Consider the following 6,026-nt stretch of genomic DNA (forward strand, 5'->3'; position numbering starts at 1 on the left):
TTTTTTTTGTGGAAATTGTTGGGTTTTTAGGTATTAGTTGTGTCTCACATCATCATGTCTGCCCCTAAGCGCCGCAAGGCCACAGTGTCTCGTCCTGCTTTTAATACTGATAGGTTTCAGACTGCCAAACAAGCCAAATTGTTCCATAAATCTTTTGAGGCTCGAACTGTTCACCTAGAACGGAATGTCCAGCCTAACACTTTCGAGTCCATTCAAATCCGTCCATTGTTTGACCCCCTAGGTGGTGATTTGGTGTTGTCTTCTGGTCGTCAGAATCTCGACTGGGTTCGAGAATTCTACTGCAATATTCAGCAAATTAGTGACATTGAGCCTTCATTCACTTGGGTTCGGTCCAAATCCATTTCTGTCACCCCAGATCTCATTCGTAGACTTGTTAAGATTGATCAAGTGTTTCCTCAACACTATCCTTTTCCAGTTCCAGGTCGTCCCACCTGTGATTTCAATAATGTGGCTGAGGTGTTATGTGGTGCTTCCCGTACTTGGCCTACGGATGCATTGATTAAACAGTTTGAACTCCTTCTGGAGTTTAGACTGCTTAATCTTATTGTTTGTGCCAACATCCTTGTGACCACTCACTCATCTGAAATTAATCAAGACCAAGGATTTGTTTTGTTCTGTATCGCCCGTCACATGTTTATTGATCTAGCCACACTGATTATTAAGAAGATGATAGGTGTTTCTGGGAATAAATAGTTAGGACTTCCTTACGGTTGCATGATCAACCGTCTTTTGTTCGAGCTTGAGGTCCGTGTCTTAGAGGATGATGAGTTTGCCTTCCACTCCCGACCGTTCACTAAAAAGACCGTGTCCCAAAGTCGTGCTCATGTTAAAGGGGAGTCTTCTCGAGCCGGTACTTCTGCAGGTACCACTGTTGGATTAGCTGAGGAGGCTGAGTTTAACGCTGCAGCAGCAGGGGGTGAGGAGGATGCTATTCCACTTGTTCCACCTCGAGCTTTTCATGATCAGCTTCAGCATTTTGAGAAGGCTATGACCCGGCGGTTGGACTTTCTGGATGCCCGCTTTGATGCGTTTGATGGTCGCCTTGGTCAGTTGGAGCAGACTGCCGTCTACACTACTTCTCAGCTGGCCCACATCATTTCCTTACTTCAGCTTTAGCAGCCACCACCTTCCCCTAGTGCATGATTCATTGATTCCTTGATTCCCGGTCAAAAAGGGGGAGAGTTTGGTATGGATACAGTGGTTCATGGTGGTTCATTGTTCATTGCACATTGGTGATATTGGTGGTATACATTTTGGACATTTTTTTATGGTACATATTTTGTTAGATGGATATATTTTGTTAGATGGATATTTTGTTCATATGGATATTTCATTTTGGTTATGTTGGATGGATACTCTTGTTAATATTTGAATGGTTATCTTTCTATATATGTTTTGATATATTCTTATACAGTTCCACAAGTTTTGTTTTTTTTCTAGTATGTTGCTAGCCTTTTCACAGGTGAATGTTGGATGAAGATTGGATGGATGGATTGATACATGGCAAGATTGTTTGATTATAGAGTTGTTTTGAGTTTTTTTTCTTTGTTTTTTAATCTTGTCTAGTGCGTGTGTTTAAGGACAATTGTTTAGAAAGGTTTTGTCCGGGAATTGACAAAGGGGGAGATTGTTAGGTCCTTTTATTGTCAAATCCGAATACAAAACTTTGTGTTGAACAAGTTGTAACTTTCTCTATGTTTTTGTCTATTCCGCTCGAGCGGGACCATTGGCGCTCGAGTGGATATTTTGGTCTCTCAGTATTTTGTCAGGTCTGTAAACGTACTGGAAGGTGTGATTTCGCACTCGAGTGGGTTATCAAGCGCTCGAGCGAAACTCTGTTTTGTCACACGCATATTTTGCTAACGTCGCTTGAGCGGGATGTTGGGCGATCGAGCAGAGATCACGGACTCAGGTTGCCTATTTATACCTGTTTAGGTTGTTTTTAGGGATTACTTTTTCATAGATCTTATTCAAGAGTCCTAGGGTTTTGTTAGAAGTTTTCTTCCGAGATTTTTGTGAGTTTTCCTTGATGTTCTTGAGAGAGTTCTAAACTTATGAGTTGAGATTCATACATCAAGGAGTTTGTGACTTTATATTCAATAGAGTTCTCTTTGGTGGATTCCGAAGATTCAAACGAAGAGTTTCAAAGGAGGTTGATTTTGTACGTAGTCGTTCATTTGACAAACAAAGTTGTGGATTCAACTTCAGGATAATCAATTCCGAGATGAAGACGTGGTGAAAGAGTTACAGAAGATTTGAAGACAAATTGACTGAGTTGGGTAATTTGTGTGTTATCTTTGTAATCTTTCTTTCTTCAGTAGTGGATTGATTAGTGGTGGTTCGCCCGTGGTTTTTGATTACAATTGAAGGTTCTTCAATTGTGATTTTTCCACGTAAAAATCGTTTGTGTCGATTTATTGTTTATTCCGGAAAACAAACAATCTAAATCACTCTCGTAAGTGCTTGTTGATTTAGATTGAGTGTTTTGGATATTTGGGATTTGGAATATCTTAATGTTGATCTAATCACGAATCATTTAGGATTTTCACAACTTATACAAAAATTAATTAATTAAAATTTTTAAATGTTATTTTAATTTTAAAATTTAAACTGACTTGAATTGAAGCATGTACAAGACTACAATATTAAGGTTCACTTTATAGAAGTAAAACAACTCGTTTTTTTCCTTCTTATTCCGATGTGAGATTACAAAATAAAAGTTAACAATTATTTGGACGGAAAGTTTATTTCGAATCAAGTAATCTCAGTCGTTCAATTTTTAATTAGATCAATCTTTAGTTTATTTCTAATTAAACAAATCTAATCAATATATTTTGATAAAACTACTAAAATCACAGTTACACCAACAAATTAGTCAAATCAAAAATAATTCAACCTAATCGGTTAGGTCAAAAGACTAACCAATTTACACAAAAATTAATTAATTAAAACTTTTAAATTTTAAATTATATTAAATTACAACATGTACAATACTACAATATTAAACAGGAGTATAAGATTTATTTTATATGAGTAACATAATTCATTTTTTTTTCTTCTCCCAATGTGGGATTATCAAATAAATCATAGATTAGGGCATCATTTGGGAACAATTTTTTTAGTAATTTTTTGACTTTTTGACTAAAATATGATGTAAAAAAAACTAGTATGTTTGGAATGACTTTTTGATTTTTTATGAAAAGATGTGCAAAAAATATAGAGAAAGGAAAATTTTGACTTTTTTTATAAGTTGTTGACTTTTTAGTTTTTTTTGACTTTTTGGCTAAAATTATCACTTGCCAAACGAGGCTTAATTAGCTAGCTAATAGAGATTTTCTTAATTGTTTAAATTAAGAATATCAAGAAAATCAGTATGAGATATTAAAATTTTCACAATACTTCTCACTAAAAATCTCATTTTTTCTTATATAATATATAGATTGATAGGTGCTCGGATGAGAAGCGAAATTTTAAATTTTTGTGTTCAAAGGTCTCTGTGTTAATTTTTTTAATTGGAAAGGCCAAGCTTATATAAAATGGTAATGTTAGAGAAATCAAATTTTTTATCAAACAAATGATCAAATATCTCATATGAGTGTGAAATCTACAATTTTATGGACCTCGCATCCATACGAGACATATGATCATTTAGTAAAAAATTTAATAATGCTAAACACAAGCACACACTCTCTCTCTCTTTCCCTCCGCCTTCCACACGGTGTCGCCCTCGCCTCAATCACTGTCGCCACCACCATCTCCTTCGTCACCGCATTCTCTCTCTCTCTCTCTCTTAGCCATCGACGGCGGCGCCATTGTAGTAGCGGTGGCAGCGATGCTCTCTCACCAATCCCAGCCTCTCCATCTCTCTCAGCACTTTGAGCGTAGGTTTGAGCTGAGACAAGGCCACTTTTTCTGAGATCACGATCTTCCATTCCTAGATTTGAGATCGCACACTAAGATAGGCAAAGGAGAACTAAGTAACGTCAACAACGGCGATGTATAACAGTAGCGGTAGGGACGACGGAGGAGAGGTAGAGGTCTCTGGACCAATCTACCTGTGTTTGCAGAACTTCAAATCTGAGAAGACGAAATGGATATTGGTCCATGAACTTGAATAACACTTTCTCTCTCTAAAACACACACACACACACACACACTCTCTCTCTCTTTATCTCTCTATCCAATTGATTATCGAATCAAGGTCTTATAATATGTTTTGATCTAGTAGTTGCGTTGATTTGGAATTGATTTTGTCTGATTGTGATCACAACCCAGATCTGTTTGTATGCATAGATAAAGGTAATTGACCTTAAACTACTTGCTTTGGATCTGCTTCGAAAGGTTTTGTTTCTTAATATCAAAATGAAATGACCTTTGCCTGTCCTTCGACTAGACCATTAGCATCATCAACTGAAGCTGAATCTTCACTTGGAGGATATTAGCTTGTATTTGGATTTGCTAGGGATCAACAGATAAATTTTCAACATAGATCTTTCAATAGATAGAGAGAAACAGATAAAGAGATTAAAAGGAGTGAAGAGGGGAGCATATACAGAGAGTTTGAAACTGATATAAATTTAAACATATAGAAAAATTAAGTTATAAAAATTCAATAGATAAAAAATATTTCAATAGATAGTTAAAAAAATTAAACAGATCATCGCCTTGGTAAGGGGAAATTTTAACAGAAAACTAAATTTTGAGCAAATAGGGGAAATTTTTTGAACAGATAGTTAAAAATCTTAACAGATAGGGAAAATATTTTAACGGATAGACAAAATTTTGAACAGATAAGAAAAAAATTTGAACAGATAGTCAAAAAAAGTCAACAGATAAAAAAAAGTCAACAAATAAATTAAGAGGTAAAATTGAAAACAAAATATCATTCAAAACAAACAAAAGGACTTCTCACGGAGTTTCTATTTGCACACACCCATTCCACTTTATGCACACACTTAATGATACTTATTTTTATTACAATTTTATCCATAAGTGAAATTACTACTATAGATATCACACACAATTCAAATAAACATATTTGGAAGTTGAATGTTGAAAAAATGAAAAAATTTCAGAATTCTACTTTCGAAACAAATGATAATTTTCGGAATGCTACTTCCAAACAAGTTGTTTATTTTCCGAAAACTAGTTCCGAATGTGGAACAGATTGCTCATTTCGGTGGGCTATGCGTTCATTTCGAAAATGGTAAAAACAAACCTTACATTACAATGAGGATTGAAATAAGTAAACTAACCTAAGTTCTCCAAATGTTAAGAATTCTTTCAATGATTCATGTGAGATGTCTTTAATGGATGGATGTAATTTTTGGGACGAAAGGTAGAGTGTGAGAGATGGGTATGTGTGTGTGAGAGACGGGTTTGGGGGTCTAAGGGGTTTGTGTGTGAGAGAGAGGTTTGGGGGTCTGGATGTGTGTGTGCATGATTTACATCGAGGGTAGATGTGGAACAAAAGGTGTTTGCAGTGAGCAAAATAAATTGGAATTAATTTTTAAGTTTGTGTATTGAGAAGGATGTGTATAGAGTGGAATGAGTGTGTGCAAATAGAAGCTCCTGACTTCTCACCAAACTATTTCACAAAAGATGGATCTCTCACTAATAAAGAAATATTTACTGGATCTAATGCCTTACAATATGTTTAAATTAGATTTATAATCAATTATGCTATTTATGTCGCTAATAACAAAACAATTTGGTACAAATATGATTGATAAATGAATCAAATAAATTCAACTCCGTACGTTTAGTAACAAGTGAAACTTGAATATATTTTGAAACTGGTTAAAATTTTAAAATCAACTTGAATAGTCAATTACTCATTTAGCTCAATTCAATAAGTTTAAAATTATATAAAATTATCAAATTATTCAAACTCAGCTCCACAAAAATCTTATTTGCAATCAGTTCAAAAATTTAACAAACTAAACTTGAAAAAATTTTAAGTTGATTAAAATTTTTAAACTAAATTTAAACAATTAATTATTAGA

The sequence above is a fragment of the Camellia sinensis genome, chromosome 3, assembly GCF_055761805.1.
Source record: "Camellia sinensis isolate YWXY chromosome 3, ASM5576180v1, whole genome shotgun sequence".
Taxonomy (NCBI): domain Eukaryota; kingdom Viridiplantae; phylum Streptophyta; class Magnoliopsida; order Ericales; family Theaceae; genus Camellia; species Camellia sinensis.